The following is a 19601-nucleotide window of genomic DNA, read 5'->3' as shown; positions in this document are numbered from 1 at the left end:
GTTCTTCCTCATGTCCCCGTACACCTTCTGCCACTTATCTTGAACCTATGTCCCCTGGTTCTAGAGTTCTACACCAAGGGAAACAATTTTATCCTGTCCACTCTATCTATTCCCCTCATAATTTTGTACACCTGAATCAAGTCATCTCTCACTTGATCTTTGATCTAAGGAAAATAACCCCAACCTATCCAATCTCTCCTTGTAGCTACACTTTTCTAACCCTGGCAACACTCTTGTAAACCTCCTCTGCACTCTCTCCAGAGCTATTACATCTTTCCTGTAATGTGGTGACCAGAACTGCACACAATACTCCAGTTGTGGCCTCACCAGTGTTTTATACAATTCCAACACTATCTCCTTACTTTTATATTCTATACCTCTGCCAATGAAGGAGAGCATTCCATATGCCTTCTTTACAACCTTGTCTACTTGAACTGCTGCCTTCAGGGACCTGTGTACTTGTACGCCAAGATCTCTCACTTCGTCTACCACTCTTAGTATATTCCCATTTATTGTGTAATCCCTGTAACTGTTTGACATCCCTAAATGTATGACCTCACATTTCTCTATGTTAAAATCCATCTGCCACTTTACCGCCCACTCCACCAACCCATCTATATCGTTTTGGAGATTATGGCTATTCTCTACACTATCCACTATTCGGCCAATCTTTGTGTCATCTGCAAATTTCCCAATTGTGTCCCCCACGTTCACGTCCAAATCGTTAATATAACACAAACAGCGAGGGTCCCAACACCGAGCCCTGTGGAACACCACTTGAGACAACTTTCCATTTGAAAGGGCATCCATCGACCATTACCCTTTGTTTCCTGTTACAAAGCCAACCTTTTATCCAGTTTGGCACATTACCCTGAATCCCATGGGCTTTTACTTTCCTGACCAATCTGCCATGTGGGACCTTGTCAAATGCCTTGCTAAAATCCATGTACGCAACATCCACTGCACGACCTTCATCAACCCTTCTTGACACTTCCTTAAAGAATTCAATCAAATTTGTGAGGCAAGACCTTCCTTTAACAAATGTGGCAAAGATGTACTTATCTAGATTTGTCAGAAGAACTCTGTCTTCAGAGACTGAAGTTCATAGAAAGCTTGTGACAGAGGTGTACGGTGTGTTAGATTCTGACCTCCAGCCAACTTCACCACACGAACAATACTGCCATTGGCTGTCAAGGTCTCTTTAGCCCTGAACTTTTCTGCCTCACGCTCTTGCCAGGATGTGGAAGTGGACATCAAATAATCTGCATGCACACATACATGATATGTATATATCACATGTTGATATATGTTGTTTATTGACTGATATGTTGTTTACCAGATCAAGCAACTTCACACCATATTCCCTATAGATTATTGATAAGAGCATGGGAGTGTGCTGAACATTTTCCAAATGATAGGATTCCCCAAATGTAAGAACATTAATGGTGGGGCACCTATGTGCTTGAAGTGCCACTTGGCCCCACTCCAGAGACTTGAGCACAAAATTTAGGCTGACCTTGCAGTGCAGTACTGAGGGAGTGCTACATTGTTAGAGGTGCTGTCTTTCAGATGAAACATTAAAACTGTCTGTCCTCTCAAGTGGATGTGAAAGATCTCATAACACTCTTTTGAAAAAGAGCAGGGAAGTTCTCCCCAGTATCCTGGCCAATATTTATCCCTGAAATAGTATCACTAAAACAGATTAGCTGGTCATTATCACACCACTGTTTGTGTGACCTAACTGTGTGAAAAATTGGTGGCCACGTTTCCCTACATTACCACAGTGGCCACACTTCAAAAGCACTTCATTAGCTGTGAAGTTCTTTAGGAGATCCTGTGGTTACATAATTACAAGTCTTTCTTTTTTCACTATGGGCTCCTGTATAATAATTGCACATTCATGAACTGCAAAGGCTACTATCTACTCATGTGAGAGCATCAACAAATAATCCTGCCAGCGCATGCCTATTTCCCAGGCAAGAAACAGGCAAATTGCATTTATTTTAAAATACTGTATAATGTCTCCATTGTTGAGTCAGTTAGAAGAATGCAAAGTTGGTTGCTGAATAAACCAAGCCTCGTAGTCCACGACTGAAGACACACCTCAGATAGTTGTAAGCAGTATTAGAGCACACGTATAACAAGTGAAGAGGGCACTCAGTATAGCACTTGTCTCTGCCACGCTGTGTTAACTCAACATTATCACAATTATACAGCTCTTCCTTGAGGTGTTTCCCTGCCCGGTTGATGCTCTGTACTATAAAGGTGGAAAAAGAAATCTTTTTGTTAAGAGCTTCCATCTCACTAAGAAGGCTTCAGGCCAATCCATGTGCAACAACCTGCTCTGAAAACTCTGCTCACATTTTGACAGCTGTGACAAATTGCACCACAGCAGCTGGACAATCCATAACATTCTAAAACAATCAATAACATTTTAAATAAAACAACACAAACATTCTAAAAAAAGGCAATTTTCCCTATATCCCAATGTAAATAGGTTCATTAAAAAGTTTCAGGATCCAGTTCAGTATCTTCACCAAAAACTAATCAGCTCTTCCTTAGGCCATACCCTGTCTGGGTACCAAGTTTCATTGAAATCCATCTGTTGGCTTTTGCAATATGTTGTTTACAGACAAGCAGATTAACAAACAGGGACAAAAACATGATCTCCGCCCAGATTCAGTGGTGGAGGTAATAAGTGTATGCAGCCTAAGGATGATGATGAAGCACAATAAAGGCATCTTCAATCAGTGTTTCAGATACATATACAGGAACACGCTCCAATGAAGTCCAACAAAGATTTCCTGAATCATCATCGCCTACTGCATGATGCACAATTTTGCAATGCAATAAGGCACGAACATGGAGTGGGCGGAGGAGCAGGGCACCCAAGGAGAGGCAGGAGATGAACATGAGCAGAAACCATTTTGAAGACTGCTACAGCCATAAACCAGACTCTCATAGATGAAACCTTCTGATAAGTATATGATCCACTCAAAGATCTGCATTATCTCTGCATCTTCAGCATACCACAAACATATACTCCCTCATTTATATTACTGAATCTACACCACCTTGGATGAAATTAGTTTTTCTCTGCTGAACAGTTATGCAATATCATAGCAGGAGCACTCTCTGGATACAATTAAACTGAAATGTAACCATATTTTAATGACCTAAAAGTGGTTTAAATCTGATGTGTGCCTTCCCATCATGGCAAGAATAAGTGAGGTGCTTGTCCATTGTTTATTTGTGTGAGACTCTTAGGGGCAAGATGGTCCTCTATTTCTCTGAGTGGAATCATACATAGAAGAGCTACTGATTTTACCATGTCTGTATCTACAGGGGTGACCTGGTACCGCACGTTTTTTTTGTATATCTATAGTATTTGAATGGGGAGGCAGGAGGGTACTGAGAGACAGCAGCTTCATCCGTGCCAACTGCAGCCATACCCCCGCTTCTGGGAATTGCCTCGCTATTCATTGACATTTCAGCATTTCTGAAGGTCCTTTCAATACAAACCATGCGGGCAAAACTCAAAGAGGAGCCAAAGATCTCTTTTGCTGCAGCCTGAGCATTCACGAGAGATACTGTAATTGACCTTTGAGTTTTTCCCAGTTTCTCCCTGTTGGAGTTCCACTGCAGAAGTCCAGTTGATCAACACTTTGTCCCATCAACACATGCTCCATGTGGCTTGCATTTATGGAAATTGACTCTTTCAAGAAACATCATTTAACAGATGTAGGCTCCATCACATTAGCCTATATTTTCTCAGTTGTCTAACATAGTCTCCAATTACTTTGACAAATTTACTTTCTCAGAGAGTAACCTTTTAAAAGCCTGGCTTGAAACCTAGAACAGGCCCATTTGAAGTTTGGATTCTTGGGCTCAACTGTTGAGTGAGGATCTAAACAGGCCTTTTGGGCAACAGGTTCATTGTCCTCTGCTCCCCATCACTGCCTGCTACTGTGTGTTCATCTGCATGCTCCAGTGCACAGAAGAGACTTGATATTGTCTGAAGAACAAGCAGTGACACTCCAGTTCAGCCCACATTGAGTGCAATTAAACATTCATGCATTGTGCAATTATGTTAAGGTGGAAGGATTTTCTCTAGTCCAATCCATTGAACATGTAAATGAAAAGGAGTTTCAGATGTAAGTTGCTGGTGCAAAGTGGGTCCTGCTGCAGAATTCCAATGTGTGGTAAGCATTCAACACAGTTTACAATAGTGTGAGAGAGAAGAAAATTTTGAGCTATAACTACCTTGGATGGATATTTCTTATGAGGTATTGATGGTTAACCCTATATGACTAACCTGATGAGGTCTCTAAACATCTTCCCAAGTTGCAGCCAGCTCATTGGAATGTTATTCTCTTATGTTGAGATGCATTACCACCTCCTGCTAAGCGCCTTTTGCTGTTTTCCCATGTAGATGGTAGCCTAAGATGGAAAGCAAGACCATCTTTCCCTGTCACACTTAGTAAGACTTCCACAGAAGCAATGGAACATTTTGGGAGCATGTTGTGTATATGATTTTTCAAAAGTTGTTTAGTACAGTATCATATAATAGGCTTGTTAGCAAAATTGAAGCCCATTGGATTAAGGAAGCAGTAGCAGATTGGATTCAACATTGGCCACGGGATAGAAACACATGGTCGTAGTGCATAGTTATTTTTTTGGACTGAAGGGATATACAGTAGGGATGTGTCCCCCCTGGGTTCAGTGCCAGATCACTGCTGCTTTTGATATACATTAAAGATTGGACTAGGGGGTGTAGGGTGCAAGGTTGCCATTTGTAGATGACATAGAACTTTGAATTGTAGTAAAGTAACAAAAATGGTTATAGACTTCAAGAGGACATAGGCTGATGCAATAGACAAACACATGGCAGATGAAATTCAATGCAGAAAAGTGTGAGGTGATATATCTTGGTAGGAAGAATGAGGACAGACAACGTAAGCTAATTTGTTAAAATTTTAAATGGGGTGCCAGATCAGAGAGGCGGGGGGTTATTTATGCATTAATCTTTGAAGGTGGTGGGACAGGACAGATCATCAAAGCAACTAGTAAGCATTTGGGAACCTGAACTTTATAAATAGAAGCAGAGTACAAAAGTCAGGAAGATATACTAAACCTGTATAAGACAGTAGGTTGGTCCCAGCTGGAGAACTGTGCCAATTCTGGCATCACATTTTAGGAAGGATGTGAAGGCTTTGGAAAAGGCACAGAAGAGATTTATTAGATGGGTTACAGGGGTGAGGAATTACAGTTAAATAGATAGACTGGAGAATCTGAGGTTGTTCTTCTAAGAGTAGAGAAGGCTAAGAGGAGATTTGACAGAGGTGTTTAAAATTGTGAAAGGTTCTGTAAATAAAGTTAAACTGTTTCCAGTTGCTGAAGGGTCAATAACCAAAGAGGACAGCTTTAAGACTAATTATTGGCAAAAGAACCTGAGGCAACATGAGAAAAACAATTTTACACACTGAGTGGTTAGGATTTGGAATACATTGCCCAATAGTGTGGTGAATCCACATTCAATATTAGCTTGCAAAAGGGAATTGGATAAACACTTGAAGGATTAAAAAGTTGTAGGGCTGTGGGGAAAGAGCAAGGACATTGGACTAACCAGATTGCTTTTGGAAAGAGCCAGCTCAGGCTCAATGGACTGAAAAACCTCTTTCTGTTCTGCACTGTTCTATATGTGGTGCGGCACCATGTTGCTCTCTCTTGCGCACCAAAATTGCTGACAGTCATTTTGATGAACTCAAAGATCTTAAATCCTGCTACAGGTTTGGACAGTATGTCCTCTGAAAGCTGAGCTTCAAGCAGGAGGAGTTGGTCATGCTAGGTGCTTGCTGCTTTTGTGAAAATAGAGTTCACTTCATGCATTTTACTGGTTATCGCAACTGCCTTGTCTAGAAAATTCATCCTTAAAGATTTTTCTTTTAAGTAATACCATTTACTTCTATGTCCAAGGTGTAGGGCAGTCGGTTATTTTGTATAATAATGTTCCCAATGAATATTCAGCCAATCAATACATAATTTCAGATATAACCTTACCTTGGTTTTGGGTTGGACTTAAATGTGGCAACCCAGGTTGCAAACTTAAGGAGCTTTCAATGAACAGTAAGATATAATCTACACTGAGGGGCTCATACTTCACAGCCAAATGATTAAACCCAAAGGCACTGATCTCACACCATTGAACCAGAACCTTCCCAGTGTGGCTGGCTGACGTACAGGTTTCCCTGCTGACGCAGCCCGCCTCCCCAACGTCAGTTCCTTTCCTTTATTTCCCCCTTTGTCAGAAGGATTAGGTGAATAGGAAACTCCTGAAGGGTGTTATCGGTGTATTTGCTACGGTGGCGAATGTGAACGTTCAATACAATGGTGAATGCGGCTTGAATGTGTCTCCTTTTTCGCTGGGGGAGAAATATCTGTGTTTTGAAAGATTTATTCACCAAAGAATGGACTTTCCCGATTCCTGTTCAATCAAACAAGGACTCGTTCGGCTTTGGTAATCCCCTCCCACTTTCCGGAAAGGTTCCACAGGTAAGTTTCAAGCGCGGCCAGAACTGTGTCATGTAGAAGACGCTGTCGTTCTGGGGGACTGCTTTCTGATTCAGCTTCTGTATTTTATTATTTTTTTTTTGTGTGTGATTGCTGCCCCAAGCCCTTTGTTCCGTGGTGGTTGGCGTCAGCCAGAGAAATGAGCTGAGCTGCAGGTAGAGAGGGAGAGTTATGTATGGACGGTGGTGAGGACTGCCGGAGATTAAAATGCCCGACACTTGCTCGGGTAGTTAGTGGCAATTTTCTAAAAGTTTTTTTAAAATAGTTACAGCGCTGGGGCATGAAAATAAAAATCACGGCAAGATCCCAAGAGATTGTGCTGAAATGGACACTGTAGAATCCAAACTGGGCGATCATGTTGGAATTACACTCGTGGGGACCTTGAAATCCCAAACTTTATGTTGGATTTATTACAATACTTCGGACTGAGAGTAAATATAAATTAGTCGTAGGATAAACCCCATTGTACGAATTTGAGTGTTTAACACTTGAATATTCAGTTCACGGTCAAAGTTGGAGATCACAGGACAGATGGCATCGGAGTTACAAATATTTGGGACTTTGGAATTTCCATCCCATTGAATTCCAGTTCTGGGTTAGAGATTCTCGCTGAGAGGTGAAGCCAAACTTCAACTGCAGTTACTAAATTGAACAGTCAAAGCTGTCGGAAGCTTTGCAAGCTATGTTAATCGGAGTATTTGCTGTTTAAACGGCGTAGAGACAGCAAACGCTGATCGATTGACATTAATTCTGGTTGGGTGGGGATGTGGTTATAAATCGGTTCTATCTGGGGAGGGGAGGTGATTCAATGTGTACTGGATCTCCTTGACGAGCCAGGCAGGTAACGCTGGTTAAGGTGGAGGAGAATTCAGCTCCAGGTTCTGTTTGTGTTAGAATTATTCTTCCAAATTTGCACTTTGTTATTCAAATGTTTGGCATGCCCCTCAAAATCGTTTGCACGGGACTTTTTGTAACACTGTGCCCCATCAATACGACAAAACTATTTCTAAATGGGTGTAAAGCTGTTCCTGATCTGAATTCTTTGTGTGAAGGGCAAAATACCGGAAACGTTACCTTATTCTTTTTATAGATGCTGATTGACCTATTGTGTATCCTCAGCAATTTTTTGTTTTGTTTTTAATTCACTTTTGTTTACATTCTGGGCTGTACTGGAAACTGCATTGGCCTCACTCCTGCAAATGCACTTTTGCAGTTACTTAAAATTTACATTCACCGGTTTATTGAGTTTTTTTTTAACAGAGAGTACTGCTGATGGTAGGATCACTACTCCTAATCTTGGTGGCACTCATTATCAAGATGGTTGTCCCCAGAGCCTTGATAGATTGAAGAACCACGGTTGTGTGGCTTTTGGGAGCTGCTGAGATTCTTTTGTTGTTTGCCTGGTAAACATCTGGAGCCAATTCCATGCATCTGTATATTTACACCACTGTTTACTGGTGACATGAGCATGCAGATGTGCAGAACCACCTCATGGTCATTTCCTAGACTCTGCTATTTAAATTGTATTCCAGTTGGGGTAGTGTGATTTGGAAATACTATTCAAACTGCCTGTGATTTGCAAATATTACTGCAGTATTGTCTGACTTGCAACCTACATAAGTGGATGATGCTTATAATTTGGACTGTAATTTGATTTTGTTTCTGGGTTGTGAAATTCAGACTTGAATGCACACAATAGTAAAGACTTGGGGTCTAGCACCTTGAGTAATTGTCTTTCAAAGTCAGGCAAACAGAATTGGCAGTTAATCAGGCTGTGGAATTTCAATATCAAAAATAAAAATACCTGGAAAAGTCCATATGACTCTTCATATGGACTTGAAACGTTAACTGTACTCCTCTCCGCAGATGCTGCCAGACCTGCTGAGTTTTTCCACGTATTTTTATTTTTGTTTTGGATTTCCAGCATCCACAGTTTTTTGCTTTTATCTTAGTGTGGAATTTCGATGCTATGCTTAATTTAATTCCTGCTGTTCAGAATAGGATTAACATGCTCGGTCATTACTTTACTTTATATTGGCATCAAAACATTTAACAAGTGCAAATTGAGCATTGTTGTTTGAGTCCTGATTGTCCTGATTTCTGCTGCTATAGCTGAGGTAATCATGTAGTCCGAACCAAATGCACCTAGCAGGAACTCAAATGGTTAGCATTTGTATTAGTTAGCATTAAAATAAAAGTAGCATGATTGCCCTCCAATTTCTAAAGGCAGAAAACAACCCGTTAAATTGCCAATCAAATTTCAACAGAAGAGTACTTTCAAAGTTGGAGCACTCTCGCCCACAATAATCTCCCACAAAGGTCAGGAAAAATAAAATCAATTTTATCATTCAAATAGCAGTGCAAAGAACCACAGGCTGATCTTTCTTAGATGTATGCTAGTTTGCCTATTGAAACCTCTTAAAGAAACTTTTTACCTCCTTTTCCTAAATGTAAATGCACCTTTATAATTCTGAATTCTCTTTCTTGAAAAGTAATATTTTCCTATGATATAATATATTTTGAATTTTTGCATGGTTTCAACTATTATTATTCTCTAGAGTGGCTGTTGAATGAAAAAAAAATAGCTTGACCAGGTACACCTGTGTAATATGAAATGTGATCATTATTAAATATCCTTTATTTGTCATAATTATAATGGTGAGGTAGATTCTTAATCAGTAAGGGAATCAAAGGTTATGGGGAAAAGGCAGGAAAGTGGAGTTGAGGATTATCAGATCAGCCATGATCTCATTGAATGGAGGAGCAGACTCAATGTGCCGAATGGCCTACTTCTGCTCCTATGTCTTATGGATTACCATCATAATGTTGCATTTTAGAGACATCCAGGAATTTTGTTTTATAATGCTCCTGTGAAGCACCTGGAGGTATTTTACTTCTTTAATGGTGCCATGTAGATATGTTGTTGTTGTTCAGTCATTACTGGTTTTTATGTATTTTGTGAAGCTGTTATTAGGCACAAGAGTAAGCCATTCAGCCCTTTGAGCCTGTTTCACCATACAATTAGATCATGGCTGATTTATATCTTAACCTCCATCTACCCTTCTTGTTTCTATAACCCTTAGTGACCTTGCCTAATATCAATCTCAGTTTTGATATTTTCAATTGATCTCACCTTAACAGCATTTTGGGAGAGATCGCTCCAGATTTCTACTACCTTTTGTATGAAGAAAAGCTTTCTGATATTACCCCTTAACAACCTAGCTCTAATTTTAAGGCCCTGCCCTCATGTCTTCCTGAGAGGAATCTCTCTCCACCCTACCAAATCCATTGATCATTTTAAACACCTCAATTAGATCATCCCTTAATCTCTTACATTTAACATAATATAAGATTAGCCTATGCAGCCTGTGCTCATAATTTATCCTTTTTAATCGGTAAATTAATCCATTCTTTCTGCGTTGGCCAAGTGCACAATTCTTCATCACATAAAGTGCAACTTCTGCAGCGATGCAGTATTTCCTCTAAAAGGAATAAAGCATATTCAAGCAAGCAATGCACTCCGGGTAGGGACATTCGGCAATTAGCCCCAGATCTTTATTCCATATGCAAATATTTGAAGGTGGCCGGATATGCTTTATTTTTGAAAAAAAAAGCATGCCGGGTCTGTGGCTTTATAAATAGAGGCAGAGAATACAAAGCAGGATAGTTATGCTAAATCTTTAGAAATCATTGGTTAGGCCCAATCAGAAAGATTGTGTACAATTCTGGGCACCACGCTAAGGATGCCCAGGTCCTAGGGAGTGTGCAGAGGATATTTCCTAAAATATTAATACCAAGGTTGAGGGACTTCAGTTATGTGGAGAGATTAATGGTATTGCAATGTTCTTCTTAAGAACAGAGGAAGATTTAATAGGGCTGTTTAAATCATGAAGGGTTCTGAGTAAATAAGAAGAACATTTACTCACAGGCAGGAAGGTTGGTAACCAGAGGACACATGTTTAAGATAATTGGCAAAAGAATCACACGAGCTTTTTTAATGCAGTGAGTTGTTATGGTTTGTAGTGTTTTGCGAGACAAAGCAGTGGAAGCAGATTTCAGTGGTAACTTTCTCAAGGACTTTGATCTTTACTTGAAAAGGAAACCATTGCCAGAATATTGGGAAAGAGCAGGGGCATGGAGCTAATTGAATTGCTCTTCCAAAGAGTCGGCACAGGTATGATGGGCCAAATGGCCTCCTTTTGTGCTATATAACCTTATAATTTAAGATCAGGGCTGAGTAGAATCCATTTTGAGCGGGGAATCAATAGATTGAATTAATTACTGCTGTAAGTTCACTGGCTGCAGTTTGGGCCTGTCTCTAGCCCTCAAAAGTGAATGTGAACAGGCAAGGACTGTGGATGTGAAGTACTTTTCTGTCATGGGTACTGCCAGCACCAGCGCTTGGGACATCAGTCCTCCACACTGGGATAATTGCTGGACAATCCGGGAGGTTTAGAAACCCTACCCCTCTGTTTCATAAGAATGTGGAACTTAAGAAATAGTACCAGGAGTAGGCCATTTGGCTCCTTGAACCTGTTCTACCATTTATTAAGATCATGGCTGATCTGATTGTGGCCTCAGCTTCACTTTCCTGCCTGCCCCCATAACCCTTGATTCCCTCATAGATCAAAACCTGTGTAACTCTGTCTCAAATATATTCAATGACCTAGCCTCCTGTGCCCTCTGGGGTAGAGAATTCCAAAGATTAACAACTCTGAGAAAACAAATTCTTCCTCATCTCCATCCTAAATGGGAACCCCTTATTTTTAAATCATGCTGTACCTGTATGCTATCTTTTTGCATGTACAAGGACACCCGGATCCCTCTTACCATAGCATTCTGTAGTCTCTCCATATAACAAACATTCTGCTTTTCTCTTTTTCCCACCAACATAACCTCCACATAATACTCCATCTGCCACATTTTTGCTCACTCTCCTAACCTATGTATATCCCTTTGCAGACTCTTTGTATCCTCCTCACAACTTGCTTATCTCTCAAGATGAATTTGAGAATCTCCTGTGATACTGAAAAGATCTTATTTATACTACTATTTATACTCATGATGAGTACAAGAAAGAGCAGGTTGGGGATCCCGGATGGGTGTGAATTTGTCTGGGAAGTAGGTGAGTCACAGACCTGGAATTTTCACCGCCATACATTTGCTGAAGCAATTTTTCTTTGGGTGTAGTAGTTGCCTGCATCACCCTTTTATTTAGGGAATTGAATATTCATGTGGGTTTCAATTCCTGATCATTATCCAGTAACTCAAGCTGAATGTACATATATGTACATGGTTAAATTGCTGACACTATACCTGGATGGAGAAAAATTGGTGCCTGTGACTCTGTAGCCTGACAAGGAGTTGGAAAGGGGAAAATAGGAGCGAAAAACAGTCCAAATTATCCCCAAAGTCTTGCTTTGCGTAAACGAATAATATGCCACGTGTGATGACATCATGAAGGACTTGTTCATACCTTGTCAGGTGGTGCTCAGGAATGCAAAAACTCAGCAGCAAGTTTCACTGATCCATGAGCTCATCTTAAGGAGTGGATTTATTCATTTTTCTGAGGTTCTAAAACAATTGAGTTTAGTGACAATTAGTAATGAGGCCTTCAAGTAACATGTTTATTGCTGTTTGATCCCCACCTAGGTCCTGCTGTGTTGCTAAGTATTGTAGCTCCACCTTGTAATGTATTTTGACCTGTGTTGTTGCCATCACAGCAGAGTTAAACCCAGTATTAACAAAGTGTACCCGATAAGTGGCTTAATGCACTGTACCTTCTGGCATCCCAATAAGAGTGATCCAAGATTGGTTCAATTCCCCATCAGTGGTTGGGCTGAGAATGAGAAAAATTAGTCAGTGTTCCAACTTCTGATTATTGCCTCTTGGCTCCTGGTGTAAAGTGGTGTTTTTACATTTTGTGGGGACAATGTTGGGCTTGGCAATGATTCCTCTAGCAGTCATGCAATGTTCTGGCAATCACTGTCTCACAGGTGGGAACTGGCCTTTTGACAATATATTAAATGGCTCCCAGCCAATACTTGTGGAAGCACATCCAATTATGGGCTACTGTTTTACGGGGAGCAAATTAAAGGAACAGAAACCAAACAGAAACAATTTTGTTCCCTCCAATTTTTGCTGCTCTGCTGAATGTACATTGACTTGGGGTGGTTCTTGTGGACAGCAGTTACTCTCTCGAACCACCCCAAGTGGCTATTGCTCATGTGTAAGCTATGAGAGTAAGTGTGGAGGACCTCATAGCTGAGTGTGCCTTTGTTTTTAGTCAAGCATCTGCACATTTCCACTTCCTTCAGGTGTCACTGGATTGTGGTCAGGATTGCTAACCCATGGGCACTGAGATTAGTTGTAGCAATTTTTCCCACACAGATATGCTTTTTTAAATAAAATTTAGAAAGTACATTATGTAACAGTTCATTTTTTATTTGTTCTTGGGATGTGTTTCCCTGGCAAGGCCAGTACTACATTTATTGTCCATCCCTGAGAAGGTGGTGGTAAGCTGCCTTCTTGAACCGCTGCATTCCATGTGGTGTGGATACACCCACAGTGCTTTTTTTCTGTAGCAGTTTGATGCAACTGAGTGGCTTGCTGCACAATTTCAACCACTTTGTTCTAGGTCTGGAGCCACATCTAGGTTATACCAAGTAAGGATAGCAGGTTTCCTCCCCTGAAGGACATTAGTGAACCAGATGGGTTTTTACAACAAAATGGTAGTCTCATGATCGATATTGCTAAGACTAGCATTTTATTCCAGATCTTTTTATTCATTGAATTTACATCCCCTCAGCTGCCATGGTGGGATTTGAACTTGTCTCCAGAGCATTGTCCGGGCATCAGGATTACTGGTGCAGTAACGTTGCTACTATATACTATCCCTCCCCAATTGACATTACATAAAGTGCAATACAGTTCAATTTTTTTCAACATGTGGCACTCTGAGGTGCCTCACTACATTTACAATTTCAGGTTATACTTGCAATATACATTAGATGTATCATCCCTTCCCCTGCCTTGGCTCAGCTAACTTGGCACAGATTGAGACTGGGACTTTCCTGGTCAGCGATGATGCTTCAGCCTTGAGTCATAATGACTATGCTATCTTACTCACAAGTTACCCTTTCAGCTACATCTACAGTGATGTTTATCTTGTCACACTTTTATCGAGAACCTCGGGCCTTAATTATTAATGGCTGCACATAATTAAAGAAAATGTATTTTAAAATTGCAAAGCAACTGTGCCAATTGTGCGTAAGCAAAGGCTTGTCTCTGATGCCCTGTGCAGTCGAATATCTCATTTGTGGAGAATGACTGCTTTGAGGCACTGAAGTATGTCAGGCAACATGGAACTGTGTGTCAGCAAGATTTGTATTTTCTGTGGGGAGGACTGGGGGAGAAAAGTGGGTGAAAACCCACTAGAAAATGACCCAGATGAGTCACCAAAGGCTCTTTCTGGTTGAAGGTATGTTAAAACCAATTCCCCTGGGAGTTATTAGAAGCTAGTTCAGAAAGTGGTGACCCAGTGTACCTGGTCATGTGATGGCCCAGTATACCTGGGCATGTGATCAGCTCTCTCTTATCTCAATTGGTCTGCAATGAAATAAGGAGTAGTATGGACAGTTCTTTGATTTTTTTTAAAGTCCACAATTTAAAAAAGAAACACATAACAACTTTACCCAGATTTATTTTTGTGCCACTGTACTGTGCCATGCATGTTGTGTAATGATACAGTTTTACGATACCAGGCACGCTGAATCTACTCAGGATAATTAATAGTCCCAAAACAGGCCATAGTTTGTATCAAGGAATCCGGAAAAAGATGGGCATCCAGTGCTATTGTGGAGATCATATGTTTGTATTTGTTGCACAAGATTTGTGTGTTGGGAGTCAGCAGCATTATATTTTACTATGGTGTACATACGGTAAGCAGAATTGTAGCCTTTCTTTCGCTACAGCACATTGATGCCAGTATGCCAAGCAAGCTTGGTGACAGCATAGTTATACAATTACAGTATTAATGATTTCCATCGATAAACAGCACCAGGTTGAGAGACTAGAAACAGAAGCTGATCACAAGAGTGCAGTGACCTTTCAGGCCTGTTGCATGTAAAGGTTGCAAGAGGCTACATTCTGCTTAAGTCGGATCATTTGCGGAACTCTTACCGGGTCTGCATTGAATAGCATTGCGGCCAGGAAGGTTTGCTAAAGCTTGTTTATGTTCCAGTAGTGTGGTGAATGGAGAAATAACACGAACAGCAGAACCCTGACTGACCTGGCCAAAAGCCTTCTAAAACATAGACTATGGTAACGCTCAGTTCCAGTTAAGTGAATACTTTCTGTTAAGTGAATTTTTTTATAGTCAGCTGGCAAATAGAAATCCATTTTGGATTTTTTTTTCTGGAAGTTTGCAGTGGCTTTGCAATTTTTCATATGTTTTCTTTAATTATGTGCAGCCATTAATAATTAAGCCCTGAGGACCTTGCTAGAAGGGTGACAACAACATAAGTGTCACTGTAGATGTGGCTGAAAGGGCAACTTTTGATTAAACCCAGTCATTATGACGCAAGGGTGATACCCTGATTTATAGTATTCATGTGGAACAGTCATCAATGATGAGGGTTTAGGGAATGTCGATGCAACTCTACCAGGGCCCCAAGCCTAAAGTGGCATTAATTTATGTTTACCAGGACACCAGGCTCAGAGAGCAGGAAAAATGATATTCTTTCAGTTAGATGAACTTAAAATCATATTCATTCATTAAATGATGAACTAATTTCTTAATTTCCATTCAATTTATAATCAAAAATGAATCTTGAAATTGAACTCATTGGCACCAAAACTCAGCATCTGGGGGTGGACCCCAAAGAACATGATATACCGAGCCCCCAAATTCTTCCCGATGGCCCTGAGAATAATATCAGTAGAAATTCTTCAAACCAGATTTACTGTGATGGCAATGAACACATTTTAATATGCTGCGAAATTTAGCACAATATGCATTATCTATCAATTTGGGGACATGTAAATACAAGTCTTTCTTTCATCCATGTGGTTATTTTTCATGCGGGAACCTGGAGAATGAATGTGATCAGTAGCCTATTTGACCATGGAGGTACAACACAGTTGATCCCAATTGTGCCCTCATTTGATGTTCATGTGCATATTCCAGCAGGACTCATTGGTTGGCAGTTAAGAGTGGGGTCTCCAGCTCATGATTTTTAACCCCCTTGTGGGGCAACTTGGGTCAGTTTTAATACTATAGCCGAGGTCTGCAAACTCAGTATAGACTTGTAGCTTAAGCTCTGTTGCTCCCGTCCCTTGGATGTAATAAAATGTACGTGTAATGAAGCTCCACTTTTTTTTTGTAGGGCGCCTTCTCATTACTGAGGACGTTATCAGAGGAAAAAGAAAATTCAGTCTTTTCCAAAACAGTTGAAAGAGAACAGGCTGTCGCTTGGACAAGCTTTAAGCAACTTTTGTTCTAGTTGCTTCCCAATGTTTGAGGAAAGTCCATCGAGATGAAATGTATGAAAACTGCTTCATTACATGCTTAGCAGAAACGGGCTTTAGACACTTGGCTTGGCTAGTTTATCACTGTTTTTGCTGCCTCTTCCTAGTTTCTGTTAAAACCATCCGATTAACCGTAAAGGCAATTGTTTCACTGTTAGGGTTTGAAAGCTGGAATGTAGAGAGGTATTTGTATACTATGAATGCATCACAACTGGCATCATACTAAGACCTATAATTTGTGTATAAACATTCTCATGTTAACTTTTTGAATTTTATTTTTAAACATTTAACAAAAAGTCAACTTGGTCACGTGTTACTTATTTTTGTGGAGTCTGCAATGTCAATAGTGGTGGTGAAGGAAAGCATGTGAGTCGTGGAATAGGATAGCAGCAAGGTCGTGAAGAAACTTAGATGAAAAATAAATCCAGGAATGAAGTGAGAGCAGGGATGAAGAAATTTTGAAAGATAAATAACATGGGGGAAGGAGAGCGTATGACAGAAAATAGGGAAGGGGGAGAGCAGTAGTCTTAGAAGCAGAGAGAATAAGTTGACAATGGGCTAAATAGACAGAATTTCAAAGTTTTTTTTTGTAAGCCTGTATTTATTTTACCATTGTTTTGAAGGTGTTCATTAAGAGTTCAGTGTTCCTAGTTTATTGTTGCAGAATGTGAGATTTTATCAGTGGTCCCATGCTGCACCTTTGATTCTTTGGAAAAAGTACTGATAGACTGGTGTGCCATGTTGCTCTGGAGATCACAAACTTGTAAAAGGAATGACCACGGCCTGTCCTGATTACTCCATTAGTAATAGCCTTGTGTGTTACTGGGCCAGGCAAACAAGGAAGATCCCAACTTCATTCCCTGGTCTGGTGAGTAAGCCGACCTCTGCTGGAGTAAATAACTCCAGTGAGGTGATGCATTGGAGCGTTGAATTTATTTTACTTCCGTGCCAAAAAGAAAGTGGCAACTGAAACCAAATACAAAGCTCCATTAACACCAGCGACAGTTTGTTTGCCTACCATCAGTATGCAAAGACATGTTTCAGATTAACTTTCAGAAGATTGTAATTGAAATATGAACGATACATGTCTGTTATCACATGGTGTTCTCTTCGCCATGATTCAGCAGGCAAATCACAGCACACTCTGTTAAATGATTAATCGTAACATCTAATAGCTGCTGCACTGCCCTTTCTCTGCATTCCTTGTAGGTAAACGTCCGAACGTTTGGGGATTCTATTCATTGTTAAATGAAGGAACAAGACATGGTAATGTAAATAAAGCAGGGAGCAGTGGGCAGATCTCCTTCCATGTTCTCAGTTGGTTCATGCTGATTTGCATGGAGCCAACAGGCGTATAACAGCTGGATGATGAAATGGAAAACAAGTTAACTTGCTGCCAAGCCTCTCTTTTTGAAATGGAGCCTATAGCAGAGCTGGCTCACAGCTACTTTCAAATACAGACCCTGGTGAAGGCAGTTCCTATACAGAATGGGCAGGGTTGTTTGACAACTTTGTATAGTGACAGGTGTGTCCTTTCTGATAAAAGGTATTCTTACGATAGCTACGCACAGAGGTTGCTTGCTATAGGTCCCTTATTCTTGGAGCTAATGGAACAATTGGCCTTTTGTGACATTTGTTGCTGGATTATTTTCAGATTAAAATCAAAACATCCATTTAAAAGTATCACGCTTAGACTAGAGATCAAATTTACAAAGATTCCTTGCATACATTATGAGCTCCTTTTAAGCCCCAATATCAGTGTGTGAAACACACACATGAGTAACCTAGATGAATTGCAGATAAGCGAAATGCAAATGAAACTGTCATGATGATTTCACAAAAGATATTTAGAATCTTACTTTGCTCATGCAACGAATGAGTCCTGACTCTCACTGGACTAAGGTTTCAAGCTCCCTACACCCGTGCTCTAGTGGTCATTCTTTAGATGAGTTCAAACAGTGAATGTCACTAAGCTTTTTATCTAAAGGGAATATGACAGCTGAGCTCAATTCTGTTCCAACCTAAGGCACACTTTAGTGGGGAATGACTGGATAGTGAATTGGAATACTAATACTGGCTGAATTTCCTTACCCTGGTCAAGAGGCACTGAGATCCTACTTCTGATAGAAATTAAGTGATGGTTGCGTTTCAAACCACCTCCTCCCTTTAACCCGAAAACTATATTTTCTGCAGTCCAGTGAGAGGGATTGTGATTCCTGCCACAGCCTATGTTTCACAGTTTTTTGTAAATTTCCCTAAGGCCAAAATTTTCTGTCCCCGCACGCCGATGCCTAAAATGACACACGGTGACATCGGGCGTGCGTCCTGACGTCACCACGCGTTATTCCGATCTTTCATTCGGTGGGTGCGCACCGGAGTTGGCTGCGCACCTGCCGAACTGTCAAAGGCCTGTTAAGGCCATTAATAATCTAATTAACCAATCGGACAGGGCTGCCCGTCCAATCTTAAAGTTGGCAGGCGAAGAGCCCAGGCGGCCTTCGCATTTTTTTGTGAAATCTCGTCCACGGGCTGGATGAGGTTTCATGAAGGGTTTATTAAATTAATAATTTTTCAAACATTTCATAAACATGTCCCAGCTCATGTGACACTATCACATGAGGGGACATTTGTAAATGATTATCAACTTCCTTTATTGTAAACTTTAAAACTGAAGTTGATCTCTCTGAGGCAGCTCCGTGCCTCAGGGAGGTTTCTGCACGTGCGCAAAAGAGCGCAGGCCCTCACTCTCCCTCCTCTCCCCGCCTGCGCAGGTAGCGCTGAGCGCCACCGGGCATACGTCACACTAGGCGGGCCTTAATTGGCCTGCCCACATAAAATGGCGGTGTGCAGCCAATCACGGGCGGCGGTTGGCCCCGCTCCCGACCGGCCCACCCGACAGGGAGAAAATTCTCCCCTAAGAGTCTGTTGATGGCTGTGCGGATATTGAATCCCTGATGGTCTATAGTTATAGATTTTCCTTTCTCTTGCTAATTTTCTTCCCTCCCTTCAAAACATCTACAAAGCCGCCATTGAACTTCAAAAGCTAATCTATTGTTTTGAAGTATTTTGAGATGTTTGAGAAATATAAGCTGCTGCATTAATGCAAGTCAGTCGGCCATTCAAACACCTATTACTACTTTTATCCCTTGCTAACTTGAACGCTAGGTAGAAACCAATGCCACTTTGATGCTTAGACCAAAAAACAGAGAACTTGGATTTGACAAACAAATTTTGGACTGTTGAGAGACTGCTCCTAAGTCATAAGTAATTCAAGTGCTCATCCTATTTTTCAGTATTATCAACATTTCCCCTTGTTTTGTTGTGTTATGAAATGGTTCTGTACTACTGATGGACACTTTGCCCTCAAGGATTCCTGGCATAGCTCTGATTACACAAGGCGTAGTTAATTTCGAGAAATCTGATCTAAATATAGCGACTGATTTTCTTCTGCTTTCTTATTTCCATAGCAGAAAGCATCAAGTGAAAATCCAGAGAACTGAATA

General features: G+C 40.8%; 1 protein-coding gene across 1 annotated transcript in view; it reads left to right on the top strand.

Annotated features, from left to right (window-relative positions):
- Positions 1-6309: 6309 nt before the first annotated feature.
- lnx2b (ligand of numb-protein X 2b) overlaps positions 6310-19601 on the top strand; it is a 71549-nt gene continuing 58257 nt past the window's right edge. Inside the window, exon 1 of the mRNA XM_078547474.1 lies at positions 6310-6552. The gene's annotated coding sequence lies outside the window, so the exon portion shown is untranslated. The remainder of the gene's footprint in view (positions 6553-19601) is intronic.

Source organism: Cetorhinus maximus, chromosome 8, assembly GCF_964194155.1.
Source record: "Cetorhinus maximus chromosome 8, sCetMax3.hap1.1, whole genome shotgun sequence".
Classification (NCBI taxonomy): domain Eukaryota; kingdom Metazoa; phylum Chordata; class Chondrichthyes; order Lamniformes; family Cetorhinidae; genus Cetorhinus; species Cetorhinus maximus.
The sequence above is the reverse complement of the archived record's forward strand: the minus strand, read 5'-3'. Positions and strand labels throughout refer to the sequence as shown.